This window comes from Macrobrachium rosenbergii, chromosome 14, assembly GCF_040412425.1.
Source record: "Macrobrachium rosenbergii isolate ZJJX-2024 chromosome 14, ASM4041242v1, whole genome shotgun sequence".
Classification (NCBI taxonomy): domain Eukaryota; kingdom Metazoa; phylum Arthropoda; class Malacostraca; order Decapoda; family Palaemonidae; genus Macrobrachium; species Macrobrachium rosenbergii.
The window spans coordinates 6,647,857-6,671,264 of NC_089754.1; the positions used below are offsets into that span (position 1 = coordinate 6,647,857).

General features: G+C 37.2%; 6 non-coding genes across 6 annotated transcripts; 3 read left to right on the plus strand and 3 right to left on the minus strand.

The window, feature by feature from the left end:
- Positions 1 to 4,131: 4,131 nt before the first annotated feature.
- On the minus strand, positions 4,132 to 4,203 carry TRNAQ-UUG (transfer RNA glutamine (anticodon UUG)). The gene has a single exon. It is a non-coding gene; the product is annotated as a tRNA-Gln (tRNA).
- Positions 4,204 to 4,882: 679 nt separating this feature from the next.
- Positions 4,883 to 4,954, minus strand: TRNAQ-UUG (transfer RNA glutamine (anticodon UUG)). The gene has a single exon. It is a non-coding gene; the product is annotated as a tRNA-Gln (tRNA).
- Positions 4,955 to 6,023: 1,069 nt separating this feature from the next.
- Positions 6,024 to 6,095, plus strand: TRNAQ-UUG (transfer RNA glutamine (anticodon UUG)). Its single transcript has one exon. It is a non-coding gene; the product is annotated as a tRNA-Gln (tRNA).
- A 4,691-nt stretch (positions 6,096 to 10,786) lies between these two features.
- Positions 10,787 to 10,858, minus strand: TRNAQ-UUG (transfer RNA glutamine (anticodon UUG)). Its single transcript has one exon. It is a non-coding gene; the product is annotated as a tRNA-Gln (tRNA).
- Positions 10,859 to 11,927: 1,069 nt separating this feature from the next.
- On the plus strand, positions 11,928 to 11,999 carry TRNAQ-UUG (transfer RNA glutamine (anticodon UUG)). Its single transcript has one exon. It is a non-coding gene; the product is annotated as a tRNA-Gln (tRNA).
- A 621-nt stretch (positions 12,000 to 12,620) lies between these two features.
- Positions 12,621 to 12,692, plus strand: TRNAQ-UUG (transfer RNA glutamine (anticodon UUG)). Its single transcript has one exon. It is a non-coding gene; the product is annotated as a tRNA-Gln (tRNA).
- Positions 12,693 to 23,408: the final 10,716 nt, after the last annotated feature.

The following is a 23,408-nucleotide window of genomic DNA, read 5'->3' on the forward strand; positions in this document are numbered from 1 at the left end:
ACTTGAAAGGGAGTAATATGAATCTAGAGGCAGTGCAGTGAACCTGGTTAAGGGGGTGAAGTGAACCAAGGTTTACTTCACTCTGGAGTCATTCCAACTTAGTTTCAAGTCTTTCCAGAGTAGTTTAGAATGTGAGTTGTATTATCTCATTGTTATGTGACAGTCTCATAGAACTATGTTCAGAAAGAGTTAGTTGGTTTAATTCGAATCCATTCATATCTTTGTAAGAAGGATTATTAATTGTCTTTCAGATGTTTTTAATAATAATAATAATAATAATAATAATAATAATAATAATAATAATAATAATAATAATAAAAATAATAATAATAGTAATATACTTTATTTCAGCTCAGGGCCATATACAAGGAATATACAAAGCAGAGTCATTACAACATACAGTATACACACAATCTAGATACACGAGATAAAATGACAAAAATGATAATTGGCAATATCCACATAGTTGCTAAAGTAGTAGTAAAAATAGTAATGATATTAATGGTAGTGACAGTACTAATATTGAGAATAATAGTAAAACTATTAAAAATAATAATTAAAAACAGATCGCATACAAATTGATTTCCAGCCAGCGACCTTAGGTGGTTACAGAAGTCAGGTCCAGATGGCTAAATACGAAAAGTGAAAAGAGCATATCTCAGTAATAATAATAATAATAATAATAATAATAATAATAATAATAATAATAATAATAATAATAATAATAACAGATTCTGCAGATGACACTTTAATAAATTGCAAAAATAGTGAATAAGAATACTAAGCAACTCAGCCGTCAGCGCGCCCGTGTCAAGGAAGATAACGCCATTTATGGAACAGAGGCCTCATTATCCCATCTTTCCCAAATTTTAGATCTTCTCGCCCCACTGCTTAAGATGCATAGTATAAGCATAATGTGCTCAGTCGGGTGATAAGACTGGACATTCTTCGCCTAACAATGATTTTCAGATCATCCACTGGGTAGAAGTGTGGTGGCCGGGTGTGTTCAAGTATTGGTGAGGCGTCTCAATGTCCTTGCATAATGTGTACAGTGGTGATACGTCTCACGGGCTCTCGGGTATAGTTCATCCAAAGGGAACACCCATATATATATGCTGTAGCAGTACGAGTTGAAGAGCAGCAGTTTTGTCGACAAAATCTTCTGCAGGGATTTTGCCTGCAAAACCTTCCATCTAGTCAGGTTTAGAGACCAGTAGGAATAGCAGACGAGAGTGACGACTTATGTGATGGTTCTGATTCGAAATGATATTATTGTTTCCTTTCTTACATGTCTTTTTTTTTATTATTGAGAAATACGCTATACGTTGCACGTTTAATAAATTAGAGTTGTGAAACTAAGAAATTGGAAATTGAGATATCTAAAGAGGACGCCCCTTGGTGAAGCCAAGCAACATGTCGTTAGCTTTCTCATCTTTTAAACTTCGCTAGGCTAGACATATGGTCCCGTGTGTCGTAGATAGGCTGTGAAGCCTTACAGTAGGTAGTTCTAGTGTTTTTTTATCCAATTTAATTGATGCCCATCTTAGCCTTGAACTGAATTGCCACCTGTAATGAAGCAATCCAACATTAGTGAATCCGGTGGGTAAAATGTAGGCTTAATTAAATTATGATTTCAGAGATTTTGTAGGAACTTAATGTAACTTTTGCACTTTGACTTCAGTCCCCACATGTTCCAGAATTCATCTTTTGTTCTTTGTTTAATTTGTCTGCTAGCAAACTTAACGTAAGTTATCGGTAGCCAAAGCCTACATTACTTCTTTGTAAACCCAGCTATACCTTGAATTAGCATAAAGTCATTGTAAATTTGTCTATATTTTTTCATGTTAACATAATATTATATAGCTTGGGTATATTTTTGTTTTATAGATTATTTTTGTAAGTAAAATCAGAAAACCCACTCACGTTCAGTGTTGCCGCCACTTTATTTGTGGTTCGGAGCCATTTTCTATTGACTGAGTATCCCTGGCCAGAATAGCGGGCGTGAATCAGTGTGTGCTGAGCTATTGGCGGGCAAAAATTCCCAACTATAGTTTCGTGTCTTGGTGACAGAAGGCAAACCTCCTTGCAATCTTGTTGCCAGTTGCACATAGTTTACGACACCTCTGTTCTATGTCTGCTGTATCTTTTAGGTCATAAGTGATAACATGGCCAAAATATGTAAATTCATGCACGAATTCCAGACGGTGATTTCCGAGGAAAATTTGTGGCTCCACAATATGCTTTAGCACTCTCCGGAGCAGCGACATGCACTGGGTCTTGGTTTCGTTGTGAAGTATATCAAATTCCTCTTTATATATCCAGCAAGTGTCAATTAGTCGCTGGAGACCTTGCACTAATGGGGAAATCAGAACCATATTGTTGGTGTAAGAGAGGTCGTTTATTGTTGTTTCGTTGATTGGGCATCCGATTGGAAGTTAGTTCAGTTTGACACTCAGGGCATCTGTGTACGTATTAAACAGTTATGGATAGAGAATTCCCATTTAGGGAGCCGGAGTTGTACGACAATACGTTACCCCGTTTAACACAGAATTGCTGCGTGGAGAACCATCAATATAAAATACCAGTTAAATAAAGAGGTGCGCTTATTTTGTGCAGCTTCAGGAAGAGCTTCGGGTAGTTTACTCTGTCAAATGCTTTTCTCACATCTACAAAACATAGGAATACAGGCGAGGCTGATGATTAAGGATGTAGATGCAGGTGTCGGCTGAATGGTTTGCTTTAAATATGAACTGGTTGTCAGTAGTGTGCAGAAAGGGGAGAAGTCTCAGTAGAAGAACCGACTCAAGTATCTGCGACGCAGTTTTAGTAATTGCAATCGGGCAATTGCCAGGGCCAGCTGCATCCTTTAGCTTGTTTTTGATCAATGGTATTAAGTGAACTAGAGTAGGGAGACTGGAGAAACTGGTGAGTTATGCATGCATTGAATAGTGCAGCTAGCAAGATGTAGATTATCGGTGGCAGAATTTGAAAGCTTCTGGAGGAAGACCATCACAACCGGGCGATTTATTATTGGGCAAGTTGTTTATACCAACATTGATGTTACCTGTCGTAATGCGATCGGTGAAATGAAATTGAATGTTATCAGTAAGGAGGGTATCTACTTCTCTTCGGGAGTCTTGATAGTTTATAAAATTCAGATAGCGCTGAAATGATCCCCCACATTCTTGTCATAGCTTCGTCGCCGACGTATTCTCTGTGATAGCTTCTTAGCTTTGGGATTTAGGGATTGAATGTCATTCCAGAGACGAGGGTAATCGCCCGATTCAAATTTTCCAGACATTGCAGTCAGTCTGCAGTGCTCAAGAGCAAGATTGAACTGTGCTCTCGTCTGTCGCATTAGCAATGCAAAGTGTCCTTCCCTCAGGCTACTATTTTGCATCCACAGTAAAAACATTTCTCGTTAGTGTGTATGCAGATCTTGAACCAAGTTATTCTAGCCAGGTATGTTACAAGCATTGCCTTAACGAAATCTATAGGTATCCCTGCCGGAGGCAAGCATAACGGGTATTATAATGGAATAGAATTCTTTAAGATCTCACCTGTGGTGGTCATTTCTACATTTTGGGTTAGTGCAAAGTAAGGTGTCTGTTGGTTGAACTACTGACCGTAACCTAATTTCCGTGATCACCCCAAAGGATCTTATTTTCGGTAGGTTTTTAAATTCCAAGTTCATAGCAGCAGGTAGGCAACCAGTTAGGGTTTCACGGTAGGGGTTGATGGGGTATTGAATGACAGCTGTAAGAGGATGTGATCGTAGTCTGTTGCGAGATTGTAGCGAATGTTGTAGGTTACAATTGATTCCTGAAGGTGCAGAGACGTGATGCAGTGGTTCAGCCAGGAGGTTGTAATTGTGTATGTTCTATTTTATAAATAGGTCTTGGAAGAGTGGGGCAGTAGGATTTTCACGAAATCATATTGATAATTTAGTTTTAAACATCTAACCGAAAGAGATTTTTTTCTACACATAACTGTTTGCATTTCATATAGACTGTAGTCCATATTTTTGGACAATCATAATTTTTTTTTACCTTATGAACACCTAGAACCTTTCACAGTTTGTAAAACTGAGGAAAACTCGTTTCCAGTCTTCAAAAACAGGAAGTAAAGGTTAGGTCCCACCGAGACTTGAACTCGGATCGCTGGATTCAAAGTCCAAAGTGCTAACCATTACACAATGGGACCTTACATTTCCTAAAAATTCTGAAGAAATTCTGACAAATCAGTATTCACCTTTCTCACGGATGCATTTCTCAACTAATCTCAATACCCACAACTATACATTCTTTATTGTTTTCTCTTTGTCTAATCACGTTTGTCTCCTCCAAGAGAGTAAATAACAACCACCTACAATTTTTTGTACATGACCAGCGAAACACTGGCTCTGGAAAAGTTACAAATTCCCCTGAAAGGAAAGAGTTACCCAAAATCCAAGAATTACCATGTTCTAATGCAGTAACTTCTAGCAAATTGACATTTCCTCAACATGTGTCACCCCATAAGCATGTTGCCCGCTTACCGTTGCCTAGCAATGCATTCAGGAGTGTAACTATGAACCAAACTGTTTTTTCTCAGAGCTTTGAAAATTACAGGAGGTTGTAGTAATTGTTTCCGTTCTATTTTATACATAAGTATATGAAGAGTGGGGGAGTAGGATTTTCACGAAATCATATTGATAATTTAGTTTTAAACATCTAACCAAGAAGAATTTTTTCTGCACATAACAGTTTGCATTTCTTATAGACAGTAGTCCATATTTTGGCCAATCATAAATTTTTTTTAACTTATGAATGCCTAGAACCTTTCACAGTTTGTAAAACTCAAGAAAACTCTTTCCATTCTTCAACAACAGGAAGCAAAGGTGAGGTCCCACCGAGACTCGAACTCGGATCACTGGATTCAAAGTCCAGAGTGCTAACCATTACACCATGGGACCTTACATTTCCTAAAATTCTGAAGAAATTCCGACAAATCAGAATTTACCTTTCCTACAGGTGCATTTCTCAACTAATCTCAATACCCACAATTATTCATTCATTATTGTTTTCTCTTCGTCTAATCACGTTTGTCTCCTCCAAAAGAGTAAACAGTAATGTCTATACACCATTTAGTTTAATTTCTGGTGGTATTTTCCACCTACTGTGTTCTGTACATGGCCAGCAATACACTGGCTCTGGAAAAATCACAAATTTCCATGAAAGGAAATAAGAGTTATCTTCCCAAAGGAAATTCTTTGGGTGACCTAATCCAAGAATTACCATGTTCTAATGTGGCAACTTCTTCTAGCAAATTGACATTTCCTCGACGTGTGTCACCCCATCAGCATGTTGCCCACACGCCATTGCCTAGCAACGTATTCAGGAAAGTAACTATGAACCAAACTGTTTTTTCTCAGAGCTATGAAAATTAAATACTTGGCTTATTAGTAGTTGAGAGAATTATTCCAATACTCCGTTAGTTTCTATTTATCCTTTTTCTTAAAATATATCTATTTTTAGAAAAGGAGCTGTTGTTATCATAAGTAATGTTAGAACTCATAATGGTGAGATGGAAGAAGATCATTATTGTTGTTGATATTTGAAGTTTTTTTTTTTTATTAGGACTAATAATTTCCTAAGTCTACAAGGTAACTAAATTTTTCAAATATATTCAGAGGACCTAGTGTTGACACGATGCAGAGAAACCAGGTTGATCAGATGGCGAATAGAATGAAGGCTGAAAAGAATATGAAATCAGTGTCTAAAGTAATGGCCATTATTGGAGATGTTATTCTTAATCTTACAATTCAACAGTAATGCAAATAAATCTTAATCTTAAAGAATATTAAATTATGCTTAAATCTAATTAACATTGCACAGGGTTCTCCTAGAGACAAAAGTAATGAGATGAAGAGAAAACAATAATGAATGTATAGTTGTGGGTGTTGAGATTAGTTGAGAAATGCACCTGTAAGAAAGGTAAATTCTGATTTGTCAGAATTTCTTCAGAATTTTTAGGAAATGTAAGGTCCCATGGTGTAATGGTTAGCACTCTGGACTTTGAATCCAGCGATCCGAGTTCGAGTCTCGGTGGGACCTCACCTTTACTTCCTGTTGTTGAAGAGTGGAAACGAGTTTTCCAGAGTTTTACAAACAAACAAAAATATACGTCCCTAATCACATGTACGACAAATATATGTCAGTGAGTTTACAGTGCAATCTAGCTGAAGTCTACTGTAAATATTCCTTATCGCAAACGCTTCTACTTAGCGGCGGTTCCGTTTATCAGCATTGCATAAGACACGAGGCTAAAGATAATTAAAAAGATCGAAGTAAACTCTTGGAACGTAACTGACGAAGGCATGAGAAATCTAGATTTTGGAGTCATTCGGACAAAAGTTATCGACGAGATACGCTTAGAAAACTTCAAGATACGAAACACACACACACACACACACACATATGTATGTATGTATATATATATATGTATATATATATATATATATATATATATATATATATATATATATATATATATATATATATATATATATATATATATATATATATATATATATAAAATGAAATATATAGTGGAAATGAGAGAATGAGCTTTCTGAAACCCGTCTGAGCTATCGAATGTTCTACTCAGTTCACGTTACCTGATAAAATGCGACCATGAATTTTTCATCTCATTCACGCCAAAAGAACAATTTTTCATCATACAATGATTAAAGAATTTTTATTTCTTCAGAGAGATATTAATGCTTTCCTTCTAGAGTGAGGTTGTTAGGCTAACTTTAAAATGGCATAATTCGGTTTACTAATGCCTATTTCCCTGAATGTGTTATGTTCATATACTGTATCCGCTATTTCAGTCTGTATTTTTGTTCGATTTTTCGTTTATCTTTGATGGTCATCTCTTCTCTGGAAAACTTCCTATGTGCGAATAATAATAATATTAATAACAAGAGGTAGAAGAGGAATAATAATAATAATAATAATAATAATAATAATAATAATAATAATAATAATAATAATAACAATAACAAAAATAATAATAATAATAATAACGGGCGCCGTGGAAGAGTGGTTTAGGTCATCGCTGGACTGGTTAAGGAACACTAAGGCTAGGCATTGATTGCTTGGGAAAGGATCTTTGCCACAATTTCCTCAGCCTACTCAGCTGTAAATGAGTACTACCTATCCCTGGTGGGATAGGGTCCAGCTATGGATTAAATAGCAAAACTCAGCAATGATGGAAAGAAATGAAAAATTAAACGGCAACGACGTAAACGGAACCCCTGGCAACAGAGGAGCTTCGTCCGGCAGCCAGGTATACAGCCCAATGAGCAGTCATCCAGCAGCTGACCACCACAACAACAGTAACCAGCAACCATAGACTAGACTTACAGAGGCAAACCAGAAGAAGAAGAAATGGACAAGAGAAGTTTTAAGATATTGGAGTTGCTCTCGATGTTGATGCAGTCCTCAGAAAGAGTAGACCTGGTCAACATCTGTGTTAGAAAATAACACTGTCTGAATTTGCTCTTGGGACCAGTGATTTGTGTAGAGTCAGAACTGTTTCCACAAATTTCTGAGTCCAACTGGAGAGTTCAATACTGCCACTCCACTACAAGAAGACAAACTGTAGAGATTCCTGGTATTGCAATGGTTTATGGCTTTCTAACATGTTTCCAGCGAGGAAATTTGAATATGTAACAGCGAGGTCTGGCAATTTCTTTCCTGATAGATCCTTCAATCTTGCTGTTTTACATCCATTCCCAGAAATTTGCAAAAATCTCATCTATGTGTTTGATGCACCAATCTGGTAGCTTTATCCCTTCAAACAAGTGTCACTTTGGAATTATGATGACCAATAAATTTTCATTAGCAAGACTAGTATCCTCATGCCCCCAGATACAAACACTTACACCAGTCTTGATTAGGGTAACTGTTTCCTTGATACTCTTAAGGCAGCTTGATGTCGTCCACAACATCAAATGGTTAATTTGTTGCCTTGAATAAACTGGTATCCAGAGATTTTCTGCAGTACTTTTGTCATGAAATCAAGAACCAAGAAAAGAAGAGGGGACAACCTTGAAAAGATCCAGAGTACAGATGTTAACTGCTAATCTTATCCCAGAACAGGAATAAAGGATACCAGTTGAACAAACTCTTTGAACAAACCAGAAAAGTCAATCCATGCCAACTAAGAGATCAATCTCCTATCACTTAACATTCATACCATTTTGGTTCAGGAAGGTCAAGGAAGAAATTGTGTTGGTTGGGATGATGTTTTATCCTCCTAAAGTTAATAAGCAGATACCTGTTAGAAAAATACCACAACTGGTAAGGCCCAGGTCCTAATAATTTCATGGATACTGCCTCAAAACTAAGAATGTTCTCCTGTGGTCATCCATTTGGGTGCATGGTGGTTTATATATAATGCACCATTGTTCACCTTCAAATGGATGACCAGGGAGAACATTCTTGTAAGGAAAAACAAGGGAAAGGACCTATCACTTTCCAGTTGGGTATTTTCTAACAGGTGTCTGCTGTGAAAGGTTATACAACTTCGGGAAAAACTTTGTTTTGTTTTCCCAAAGGCTTCACCTCCTTGACTTCCTGGAACCATGGTGCATGAATGTAAGAGAACTGGAGAACTCTTAGTTGAAGCATGGTCTTTTCTGGATTGTTCTGAAGAGTTTGTTCAGTGCACAACTGGTATCCAGTATTCCTGTTCACGTACCATTATGTAGTCCCTTCTCCTGTACTCTGTATTTTCTTGTTCAGTTCCCCTCTACTTTTCTTGGTTCTTAGATTCCCAACAAATCTACTTTCAGTTTATTCAAGTCAAATCTCCAGCCATGATTTGTTTTACCAGAATTTTCCATTTGATGTTGATTTGGTTTCATCAAGGTTGTTGTGATGGTGGTGTTGGTGTTTGTATCAAGACATGAGTTCTATCTACTAGTCTTGCTAATGATATTTATTAGTCTCATTATTCATTAGCTTCACTTGTTTTCTCCCTTAGTTAATTGGTGTTGTAGGCTTTCATGGAGGGATTTTGTTCTTTCTGTATGGAATAGCTTCAAACATTGATGAGACTTTTCCATGCAATTCCAAATGGATGTAAAACAGCAGAGATGAAGGATACTATCAGGAAAGAATATATTGTTAGGTAGCTCACCATTCCTGTTGTCATCTGGAATCATCTCTTAGTTTGTCTTCTTGTCCTTACCAGTAATGCAGATATTAGCTCACTCTCCAGTTCCCAGAGCTGAACTTGTGCATGGACCAGTTCTTTCTCTTTACACAAATCACTACACCGGTTTCAAACTGTTTGAGGGTGTTAACCTCATTCCAGATGTTGACCAACTAGACTGTTGGGTTGCTTCCGAGAGCAGAGCAACTGGGGCACCAGAAACCAGTCTTGAAGATTTCTTCTTCTGGGTTTGCCTCTGTAAGTCTAGTCTATGATTGCTGGTTACTGTCGTTGTGGTGGTCAGTTGCTGGATGACTGCTCATTGGCTGTATACCTGGCTGCCGGACGAAGCTCCTCTGTTGCCAGTGGTTCCGTTTACGTCGTTGCCGTTTAATTTTCATTTCTTTCCATCATTGCTGAGTTTTGCTATTTAATCCATAGCTGGACCCTACCCCATCAGGGATAGGTAGTACTCATTTACAGCTGAGTGGCTGAGGAAATTGTGGCAAAGATCCTTTCCCAAGCAATCAATGCGTAGCCTCAATGTTCCTTAACCAGTCCAGCGATGAGCTAAACCACTCTGCCACGGCGCCCCGTTATTATTATTATTATTATTATTATTTTTATTATTATTATTATGATTATTATTATTATTATTATTATTATTATTATTATTATTATACCTCTTGTTATTATTATTATTATTATTCCTCACTAATTTGGAATTAATAAAATTATTATTAACTTTCTAGAAGTTTTCCAGAGAAGAGATGACCATCAAAGATAAAACGAAAAATCGACCAAAAATACAGACTGAAATAGCGGATACAGTATATGAACATAACACATTCAGGGAAATAGGCATTAGTAAACCGAATTATGGCATTTTAAAGTTAGCCTAACAACCTCACTCTAGAAGAAAAGCATTAATATCTCTCTGAAGAAATAAAAATTCTTTAATCATTGTATGATGAAAAATTGTTCTTTTGGCGTGAATGAGATGAAAAATTCATGGTCGCATTTCATTAGGTAACGTGAACTGAGTAGAACATTCGATAGCTCAGACGGGTTTCAGAAAGCTCATTCTCTCTCCTTTTCATTTCCACTAATATATATATACTATATATATATATATATATATATATATATATATATATATATATATATATATATATATATATATATATATATATATATATATGTGTGTGTGTGTGTATGTGTGTGTGTGTGTTTGTTCGTGTGTTTTGTACCTTGAAGTTTTCTAAGCGTATCTCGTCGATAACCTTTGTCCGAATGACTCCAAAATCTAGATTTCTCATGCCTTCGTCAGTTACGTTCCAAGAGTTTACTTCGATCTTTTTAATTATCTTTAGCCTCGTGTCTTATGCAATGCTGATAAACGGAACCGCCGCTAGGTAGAAGCGTTTGCGATAAGGAATATTTACAGTAGACTTCAGCTAGATTGCACTGTAAACTCACTGACATATATTTGTCGTACATGTGATTAGGGACGTATACTTTTGTTTGTTTGTAAAACTCTGGAAAACTCGTTTCCACTCTTCAACAACAGGAAGTAAAGGTGAGGTCCCACCGAGACTCGAACTCGGATCGCTGGATTCAAAGTCCAGAGTGCTAACCATTACACCATGGGACCTTATATTTCCTAAAAATTCTGAAGAAATTCCGACAAATCAGAATTTACCTTTCTTACAGTTGCATTTCTCAACTAATCTCAACACCCACAACTATACATTCATTATTGTTTTCTCTTCATCTCATTACGTTTGTCTCTAGGAGAACCCTGTGCAATGTTAATTAGATTTAAGCATAATTTAATATTCTTTAAGATTAAGATTTATTTGCATTACTGTTGAATTGTAAGATTAAGAATAACATCTCCAATAATGGCCATTACTTTAGACACTGATTTCATATTCTTTTCAGCCTTCATTCTATTCGCCATCTGATCAACCTGGTTTCTCTGCATCGTGTCAACACTAGGTCCTCTGAATATATTTGAAAAATTTAGTTACCTTGTAGACTTAGGAAATTATTAGTCCTAATAAAAAAAAAAACTTCAAATATCAACAACAATAATGATCTTCTTCCATCTCACCATTATGAGTTCTAACAATACTTATGATAACAACAGCTCCTTTTCTAAAAATAGATATATTTTAAGAAAAAGGATAAATAGAAACTAACGGAGTATTGGAATAATTCTCTCAACTACTAATAAGCCAAGTATTTAATTTTCATAGCTCTGAGAAAAAAACAGTTTGGTTCATAGTTACTTTCCTGAATACGTTGCTAGGCAATGGTGTGTGGCAACATGCTGATGGGGTGACACACGTCGAGGAAATGTCAATTTGCTAGAAGAAGTTGCCACATTAGAACATGGTAATTCTTGGATTAGGTCACCCAAAGAATTTCCTTTGGGAAGATAACTCTTATTTCCTTTCATGGAAATTTGTGATTTTTCCAGAGCCAGTGTATTGCTGGCCATGTACAGAACACAGTAGGTGGAAAATACCACCAGAAATTAAACTAAATGGTGTATAGACATTACTGTTTACTCTTTTGGAGGAGACAAACGTGATTAGACGAAGAGAAAACAATAATGAATGTATAATTGTGGGTATTGAGATTAGTTGAGAAATGCACCTGTAGGAAAGGTAAATTCTGATTTGTCGGAATTTCTTCAGAATTTTTAGGAAATGTAAGGTCCCATGGTGTAATGGTTAGCACTCTGGACTTTGAATCCAGTGATCCGAGTTCGAGTCTCGGTGGGACCTCACCTTTGCTTCCTGTTGTTGAAGAATGGAAAGAGTTTTCTTGAGTTTTACAAACTGTGAAAGGTTCTAGGCATTCATAAGTTAAAAAAATTTATGATTGTCCAAAATATGGACTACTGTCTATAAGAAATGCAAACTGTTATGTGCAGAAAAAATTCTTCTTGGTTAGATGTTTAAAACTAAATTATCAATATGATTTCGTGAAAATGCTTCTCCCCCACTCTTCATATACTTCATTGCTAGGCAACGGTAAGCGGGCAACATGCTTATGGGGTGACACACGTTGAGGAAATGTCAATTTGCTAGAAGTTACTGCATTAGAACATGGTAATTCTTGGATTTTGCGTAACTCTTTCCTTTCAGGGGAATTTGTAACTTTTCCAGAGCCAGTGTGTTGCTGGTCATGTACAAAAAATAGTAGGTGGAAAATACCACCAGAAATTAAACTAATGGTGCATAGATATTCCTATTTACTCTCTTGGAGGAGACAAACGTGATTAGACAAACAGAAAACAATAAAGAATGTATAGTTGTGGGTATTGAGATTAGTTGAGAAATGCATCTGTAAGAAAGGTGAATACTGATTTGTCAGAATTTCTTCAGAATTTTTAGGAAATGTAAGGTCCCATTGTGTAATGGTTAGCACTTTGGACTTTGAATCCAGCGATCCGAGTTCAAATCTCGGTGGGACCTCACCTTTACTTCCTGTTTTTGAAGACTGGAAACGAGTTTTCCTCAGTTTTACAAACTGTGAAAGGTTCTAGGTGTTCATAAGATAAAAAAAAAAAATTATGATTGTCCAAATTATGGACTACTGTCTATATGAAATGCAAACAGTTATGTGTAGAAAAAAGTCTCTTTCGGTTAGATATTTAAAACTAAATTATCAATATGATTTCGTGAAAATCCTACTCCCCCACTCTTCCTAGACCTATTTATAAAATAGAACATACACAATTACAACCTCCTGGCTGAACCACTGCATCACGTCTCTGCACCTTCAGGAATCAATTGTAACCTACAATCTCGCAACAGACTACGATCACATCCTCTTACAGCTGTCATTCAATACCCCATCAACCCCTACCGTGAAACCCTAACTGGTTGCCTACCTGCTGCTATGAACTTGAAATTTAAAAACCTGCCGAAAATAAGATCCTTTGTGGTGATCACGGAAAATAGGTTACGGTCAGTAGTTCACCAACAGACACCTTACTTTGCACTAACCCAAAATGTAGAAATGACCACCACAGGTGAGATCTTAAAGAATTCTATTCCATTAAAATACCCGCTATGCTTGCCTCCGGCAGGGATACCTATAGATTTCGTTAAGGCAATGCTTGTAACATACCTGGCTAGAATAACTTGGTTCAAGATCTGCATACACACTAACGAGAAATGTTTTTACTGTGGATGCAAAATAGTAGCCTGAGGGAAGGACACTTTGCATTGCTAATGCGACAGACGAGAGCACAGTTCAATCTTGCTCTTGAGCACTGCAGACTGACTGCAATGTCTGGAAAATTTGAATCGGGCGATTACCCTCGTCTCTGGAATGACATTCAATCCCTAAATCCCAAAGCTAAGAAGCTATCACAGAGAATACATCGGCGACGAAGCTATGGCAAGAATGTGGGGAGGATCATTTCAGCGCTATCTGAATTTTATAAACTATCAAGACTCCTGAAGAGAAGTAGATACCCTCCTTACTGATAACATTCAATTTCATTTCACCGGTCGCATTACGACAGGTAACATCAATATTGGTATAAACAACTTACCCAATAATAAATCGCCCGGTTGTGATGGTCTTCCTCCAGAAGCTTTCAAATTCTGCCACCGATAATCTACATCTTGCTAGCTGCACTATTCAATGCATGCATAACTCACCAGTTTCTCCCAGTCTCCCTACTCTAGTTCACTTAACACCATTGATCAAAAACAAGCTAAAGGATGCAGCTGACCCTGGCAATTGCCCGATTGCAATTACTAAAACTGCGTCGCAGATACTTGAGTCGGTTCTTCTACTGAGACTTCTCCCCTTTCTGCACACTACTGACAACCAGTTCATATTTACAGCAAACCATTCAGCCGACACCTGCATCTACATCCTGAAAGAATCATCAGCCTCGCCTGTATTCCTGTGTTTTGTAGATGTGAGAAAAGCATTTGACAGAGTAAACTACCCGAAGCTCTTCCTGAAGCTGCACAAAATAAGCGCACCTCTTTATTTAACTGGTATTTTATATTGATGGTTCTCCACGCAGCAATTCTGTGCTAAACGGGGTAACGTATTGTCGTACAACTCCGGCTCCCTAAATGGGAATTCTCTCTCCATAACTAATTAATACGTACACAGATGCCCTGAGTGTCAAACTGAACTAACTTCCAATCGGATGCCCAATCAACGAAACAACAATAAACGACCTCTCTTACACCAACAATATGGTTCTGATTTCCCCATTAGTGCAAGGTCTCCAGCGACTAATTGACACTTGCTGGATATATGAAGAGGAATTTGATATACTTCACAACGAAACCAAGACCCAGTGCATGTCGCTGCTCCCGAGAGTGCTAAAGCATATTGTAGAAGCACAAATTTTCCTCGGAAATCATCGTCTGGAATTCGTGCATGAATTTACATATTTTGGCCATGTTATCACGCATGACCTAAAAGATACAGCAGACATAGAACAGAGGTGTCGTAAACTATGTGCAACTGGCAACAAGATTGCAAGGAGGTTTGCCTTCTGTCACCGAGACACGAAACTATGGTCGAGAATTTTTGCCCGCCAATAGCTCAGCACACACTGATTCACGCTATTCTGGCCAGGGATACTCAGTCAATAGAAAATGGCTCCGAACCACAAATAAAGTGGCGGCAACACTGAACGTGAGTGGGTTTTCTGATTTTACTTACAAAAATAATCTATAAAACAAAAAATATACCCAAGCTATATAATATTATGTTAACATGAAAAAATATAGACAAATTTACAATGACTTTATGCTAATTCAAGGTATAGCTGGGTTTACAAAGAAGTAATGTAGGCTTTGGCTACCGATAACTTACGTTAAGTTTGCTAGCAGACAAATTAAACAAAGAACAAAAGATGAATTCTGGAACACGTGGGGGCTGAAGTCAAAGTGCAAAAGTTACATTAAGTTGCTACAAAATCTCTGAAATCATAATTTAATTAAGCCTACATTTTACCCACCGGATTCACTAATGTTGGATTGCTTCATTACAGGTGGCAATTCAGTTCAAGGCTAAGATGGGCATCAATTAAATTTGATCAAAAAACACTATAACTACCTAAGGCTTCACAGCCGATCTACGACACACGGGACCATATGTCTAGCCTAGCGAAGTTTAAAAGATGAGAAAGCTAACGACATGTTGCTTGGCTTCACCAAGGGGCGTCCTCTTTAGATATCTCAATTTCAAATTTCTTAGTTTCACAACTCTAATTTATTAAACGTGCAACGTATAGTGTATTTCTCAATAATAATAAAAGACATGTAAGAAAGGAAACAATAATATCATTTCGAATCAGAACCATCACATAAGTCGTCACTCTCGTCTGCTATTCCTACTGGTCTCTAAACCTGACTAGATGGAAGGTTTTGCAGGCAAAATCCCTGCAGAAGATTTTGTCGACAAAACTGCTGCTCTTCAACTCGTACTGCTACAGCATATATATATGGGTGTTCCCTTTGGATGAACTATACCCGAGAGCCCGTGAGACGTATCACCACTGTACACATTATGCAAAGACATTGAGACGCCTCCCCAATACTTGAACACACCCGGCCACCACACTTCTACCCAGTGGATGATCTCAAAATCACCTAACTGAGAAACAGCAGCAATTTGCGTATACTATGCATCTTAGCAGCGGGGCGAGAAGATCTAAAATTTGGGAAAGATGGGATAATGAGGCCTCTGTTCCATAAATGCTTAGTATTCTTATTCACTATTTTTGCAATTTATTAAAGTGTCATCTGCAGAATCTGTTATTATTATTATTATTATTATTATTATTATTATTATTATTATTATTATTATTATTATTATTATTACTGAGATTTGCTCTTTTCACTTTTCGTATTTAGCCATCTGGACCTGACTTCTGTAACCACCTAAGGTCGCTGGCTGGAAATCAATTTGTATGCGATCTGTTTTTAATTATTATTTTTAATAGTTTTACTATTATTCTCAATATTAGTACTGTCACTACCATTAATATCATTACTATTTTTACTACTACTTTAGCAACTATGTGGATATTGCCAATTATCATTTTTGTCATTTTATCTCGTGTATCTAGATTGTGTATGTATACTGCATGTTGTAATGACTCTGCTTTGTATATTCCTTGTATATGGCCCTGAGCAGAAATAAAGAATATTATTATTATTATTATTATTATTATTATTATTATTATTATTATTATTATTATTATTAAAAACATTTGAAAGACAATTATTAATCCTTCTTACAAAGATATGAATGGATTCGAATTAAACCAACTAACTCTTTCTGAACATAGTTCTATGAGACTGTCACATAACAATGAGATAATACAACTCACATTCTAAACTACTCTGGAAAGACTTGAAACTAAGTTGAATGACTCCAGAGTGAAGTAAACCTTGGTTCACTTCACCCCCTTAACCAGGTTCACTGCACTGCCTCTAGATTCATATTACTCCCTTTCAAGTTTAGAACACTCCTCACAATTTTTCAAATAATGATAAACACGTAAACTGTATTCTTTTAAAGTTCATTTTCAAACGACATTATTTTTGTTACCCTTAGTATATAATGTCAGGAAGATTAACTTTGACCTTCATTATACGAGTATGAAGATGTTATATACCAGAGCATACGTGTTCATCCACATGATATGAAAGCGCTACAGATTCCAAGCCTTCTATATTCATTGAGACAATTACACACAAAGAGTCCGTTAAAATCTTTGTAGAAGGCATCGGTGTATTGAGCTGGGAAGCTGCTGAAAAAAAGGTCTATATTTATTATCACACAGCATAGCGACCAAATACGAGTTTCTCAATCTCTTGCTTACCTGAATCGATTTCGAATTGAGACCCCAATGTCTATAATTATCTTATCGGGGTTCTCATTTCGTGTTATTTATTTTGATAAAGTATAGGGCAGGCAGTTACCACCCATAAGAACTGAATCAGTATATGATAGTTCAGTACACAATACTTCAGACTTCCGTTTTGGGAATCTTTCTCCGGCGGAGAGAGGAGGGGTGCGGCTGTCAACCAAGATTGGTAACAATGGAAGTTCTCTAAGCAATTTTTTTTTATTCTTATAGGACACGTGTAAGGTTTACTGTTCAGTGATTCACCTGTCCTTTCATTCCATACACTTTATATAAATTAGTAAATCACTTCCAGGGAATATGAACTTTCTTTTGGGGACATCTTTTTGTACCTTATGTTTGTAAGAGAGTTCAGCCTTCTGGTAGAAATTTGAATTTTTCCCCGATCACCCTTGCACCAGTCTTGATTTTTACAGACAATATATATGTGTATGTACTGCAAATTTGTTGAAACGGGAAGTAAGAGAAACACTGACGAAGAAGCCACCAATTGCCCAATTATAATTATAATTCCGAAAAAGCTGTCATCTCATGGTTATTGTAATCCTCTCCTCTCCCTGATTTGACCAAAGTCAAGCAATGAGAGCTCTCCGAATTAACACTATCGCTGTGAAGAGATGTAGTTATGGATCTCAGCATTACGTGTTTAATTCAAATGCATTATATTGACAGTTAACAATTAATACTGGACATTGTGGACAAGTAATTAAATGAAATAGCAAAATTATTTAATACATGTGGAGGAATATACATTTCCCCAACAAGCCATGCAAAACTGTATTCATTAGCCTAGTAAATGTCATAGGATTACCTGATAAACCAAACGACATGTGCATGACAAAGAGAAAACTGTGTACTCTCAACTCTCCTCACTAAGCGGTACTTGCAAGTACTCTTGCATCAGATCAATTGAAGAATACATATTCTTGCCGCCAATCTCAACAAATAAATCTGGCAAACATGCCACAGGGTAACGATCAGGAATGGTTTTCTTTTTCAACTCCTAAAGTCCACACAAACTCGGACTGAACCATCCTTCTTAGGCACTGCTAACAACGGAAATTAAAGAACTGGGCCTAACAATGCCTTCCTCCTCCCACTTATTAACCACTTGAACTACCTTTTCTCTAATCTTAAAAGGAATCCTACATAGAAGGACAAAAATAGGCTTAGTCTTATCCTCTAAATCAGTGATTCTTAAACTGGGGCGCGCCCCTAGGGGGGCGCCAGAAGCTTCCAAGGGGGGCGCAAGCAGAGTTGCCAGATGGTGCCTATTATTTTTTAATTTGTGATGTTAATTACAAAATTGCCAAAAACGTTATCACTGCTTCCATATATTTTCTAATTATTATCTCAAAACATGATAAAAATTAAAAATATAAGTAAATTTTAATTTCAAATCTTGTTTATGAATTGCCTTTTATTGTTATGATAAGTATAATAGCATACAAATAGAGAACATATTGTTTATAGATTATAGTTGGCAAAAGTTTCAGGGGTAAGGGGGCGTGGGATCTATACATAATGCAGAGGGGGGCGCAAAGCAAAAAAGTTTAAGAACCACTGCTCTAAATAAACCTTGTGTTCTAACACATTTGTTAACTCTAACTTATCCCCTTTAAGTGCGACTATTTCCACAAACTCAGTCAGAACATCTTCCATGCCCTCAACATATTCTTTAAATTCAGAATTGGCTAAATGATCCTTAAAAACCTGCTTCCTAGCCTGTAAACCCGCTTCTGAAAATCTACACAACGCCCCACCCCAACAATAGCAACTAAATTATCTTCACCAACCCAGTCAACAAAATTGACCGCATAAGTACCCTTCTGACAATTCCGAGCTGAATCATTACAGTTTAGCAATTCCACCCAAGTATCCCCTAAACTCGATACATTATTTGTAGAACCCGTACACATTACCCCCTTCAGCTTTTCGCTTCACTCATCCACACACACCTGTCTGGACTTATGCACTCCTTTCGTTCGAAATCTTACCATAGCAACCATACATCCGACAAAACCCCCTCATAACACTTCCTACCCACCGAAACATGTTCAGAATCCATCCGCAAATTCTCATGTACACCCGATCCATTACCATCATCCAATTCACTCACATCCACCCCTCGTAAGGCACAAAACACACCCAGGTACACAAAGTAGTTATACTGCATACCCCTATACAAAAATGGTTTTGTAAAAGTTCTACACGCTGGATGACCCAGTAACAAAGTATTCCCAAAACCAGCCCCTCATTTAACCAAAAATGGTTCTGTCTTCTTTTAACAGGTCTCAAAGAACGACCAGCAAACATCAATGGGAACAACTCATAATTCATCAAATTAATAGAGGCGCCTGTATCTGTAAAAATACTCACACCCACCCCATACACAGACCCTTTTACCACTGGCTTCACCTCTGAGGGTTCCCCCAGAAGTCGTATATCACAAGAAATAACCCCATTTATCTCTTCCCTTTTTGCTGCTCTGTTCACCAAAAATTTTGCTGGCCCCTAGACTGGCTCCTAAAAAACTCCCTTGAGGAGTTCTCCTACCTGCCAGACCAGCGCTCTGAGGTGTGCTTCAAGACTCATTCTGTTTAAGAAGCTGGCAAAATCTCCAACCATGATATGCAGACTTGCAAGCGCCACAATATTTCACCCTAGAAAACTTCTTAGTATGACCCTGCCTATTACAATTATAACAACGCCCTTGGGATCCTGAACCCGCACAAGTCTTATCATCCTCTGTCTTGGCACATAACCTCATAACTGTGGATTCAGAATTACTCTGCGTATGATGCTTCGGAATAGCCCCTGAAGATTTCGGCATCCCATCTATAAAGGAGCTAGCTACAGTAGGACATTTCATCAATTGTTTACGAACCTGAGAGAACAGTAAATTCTCATCCGAACCCCCCTTCTATTTCCTTGACAAAATTCTTTACAATAACATCAGGGACATCATTCAGGTACCAGGCATATTGCAATAATTTCTGAAGATTCTCTATCGTAATTGATCCTCCATTTACCCAACCAGAATTTCTCAACTTCTTCAAAAAATCCCTCTTAGCATCAAAACATCTGGCAATAAACATGACCAGCAAATCTCAGCCTTTATGGACCTTGAAAAGAGACCTATGATCTCGAACTACATCGCCAACTCCAGCTGTTCCGTATGATGCTCTCAAAAAATCCCTAAGATCATTCCAGGTTCTACACTTCAAAAAGTGATGACTCCGGCAGTGTTGCCCGATATCCCCTTTATCTAAAATAGGGAAGCCTTTTGTTTCATTGAAAGCTTCTACCCCATCCATTATTTTCTTGGCAACTAAAAAATTCGTCACCCCCTCTATAAAAATTTCGAGGGGGAACCGGAAGAACGCCATCAACCAGCCCAGGAAATGGGTGAACCCCGGCGTTTATGGATGTAAATTTGTGCAACATTGTTACTTTATCCTCATCTTCATTAGCCTCTGCCAATATTATCGGAATGGATAACACTCCAAGTTCCAAGAAATTGACCAGAGCAAAGCTTCATATAACTCCAAAGGTAGAAAGAGAAAAAAGAGAAAGGACAAAAAGAGAGAAAAAGAAAAAAAGCAAAAAAAGCAGTTAAAAATTCCACAGACTCCCAACACTAATGCAAATGCGAACCATTAAATTAAATTCTAAACTGCAAATGCGAACAATGAAGTATCCCTAACCACAGATGCGAACCATAAAAAAAATTCTAAATGCCAACTGCGAACGATGAGGCAGAAATACTTTAGTCCACCCACACAAAGATAACGGGCTCGCAGAGAACAGGACAGCAGTGGGATAACTGCATCAACTCGCTCTCAATGATGTCACCAAACATCACCTCCCCTAACTTAATAACAGTGCTTGGTCGCTTCGACTGCACAAAAAAAAAAACTTCTTCCATCATCAAGGAGAACACATATATCAGCTAAAAAGACACACCCTATCTGTTAACAATATTAATTTCCTCACAATATAAGTCTCTTTGGAGCGTACCTATACACTATTTTACCAAGTGTAATCACCAAACCTCTGACCTAACATGCACGCGAATCAAAAAAAAAAAAAACACTCGATCGCCCTTGAACTGGTTTGTTCCCCTCTAATTCCTCACTACAACCAACGCAAATAGAACACTTATGTAATAAACCCTCTCTGTCTTCAATAACCTGCACTCCAAAAGTACCTAGAAACCAATTCCCAATCTGAAGTAGAGGAAATACACATTCATCTTTTGACCCATAAAGTCACACACTTAAAACACAAGGCCACTAGTAACCGGTCGTGCGTTGTTGTGTCTCCCCCAAGGGTATTGAAAATACCTTAGTCAGCAACCAGTGCTACCATCCTAACTCTTCCCAGATTACTGGAACACGCCTTCTTGCGTCCTACATAACCTAATTTCCACGTCACCCGTCTCTCTCAGAGGCTTTCAGAGGTCCCTAATGAGCTGCCACCAAATTACTGTAGCCCAGTTGAGAGGTAATTTCACTGCTTACCTGTTACTACAAAGTCAAGACGTCCCATCTATTCGTAGCCTTGGTAGCAGCCGTACCACAGCTGCTGGTAGCACATCTCAATACCTTCTCTCTCTCTCTCTCTCTCTCTCTCTCTCTCTCTCTCTCTCTCTCTCTCTCTCTCTCTCTCAGGTCTACAACAAAACAAGCTTTACCAAAAATAATTTATTTGACAAAATCTAACATAACTAGATTGCAAGAAATAAGAAATGGATTAAAATGTAATATTAAAGTTCCCAAAAGACCATTCACATTATAGTCTTACACCGTAACTTGCAAAGGTGAAAATAAGTCAAAGTCCAGAATATTTCCAATGAGTACATCTTCAACATCTTTCTCAGCAAAACATCTGAAGAAGTCAAATGAATTCCTCATTAATTCCTAAAAGCATAAAAACAAAGATATGGGAATTCCTCCCATGTTACTCATAAAATATGTATCATACCATAAATTTCCCATATCTAATCCCTTAACACCTTGGGACTCCGCCCAAAAGAAACGCAAAAGCGCACATTCCCCACCGGAACCTGGACACTTTGGCGAACGCACATACGAAGTCACGCCACCTGATCCCACGTCTTGAGAATCCTGACACCACCATTTTACCTAATGAGGAAATGCATCAGGTGGTAGCTAAATATTCTCACCAAGACTTTGGGAGAGTTTTCCTTCCCACTTGCTATAATTCAACAGTCACTGTGTATTGTAATTCATAACATACTTGTTACCTATAGGCTTTTCATATTTATATATATATATATATATATATATATATATATATATATATATATATATATATATATATATATATATATATATATATATATATATATATATATATATATATATATATATATATATATATATATATATATATATATATATATATCAGTAAGCTACAAACGTCCTTTATATCCAATATCTACCTCGGAAATAATATATTTTCATACATGTTACCGAAGGGGAATTTTTAGTTGATAATAAGTTCGTCGTCCCGTGGGCTCGAACCAGCGAAGGACAAGAACTCAGGACTACAGTGGACGCTAAACCCACGCGGCCAGCAAGTGATATAAGTGGATATCGTTTCCCATATACAAATCGCCCGTCGAACTATATTTATATAGAGACGATATCCACCCGATGGGTGGATATCGTCTCTAATACAAACACCAAGCTAACCGTGTATATATTGTCGCATATATATATATTATGACTTTTTATCACATCACCGTGATTCATAAACAATCAGTAAGCTACAAACGTCCTTTAATATCCAATTCGCTCTAACCTCGGAAATAATATATTTTCATATATGTTACCGAAGGGGAATTTTTAGTTAATATTAAGTTTGTCGTCCCGTGGGCTCGAACCAGCAAAGGACAAGAACTCAGGACTACAGTGGACGCTTAACCCACGCGGCCAGCAAGTGAGGTGTAAGTGGATATCGTCTCCCCATACAAATTGCCCGCCGAACTCAGGTGTTTGTAATAGAGACAATATCCACCACCTCTGCCATGCTAACCGGGTAGTGTGTTTGTCGACGCAGCCATATTATGACTTTTTATCACATCACCGATAAAAAGTCATTCATATATATATCAGTAATATATAAATATATATATATATATATATATATATATATATCGCTATATATATGTTGTAAATAATATATTTTCATATATATATATATATATATATATTTTTATATATGATATATATATATATCATATCCC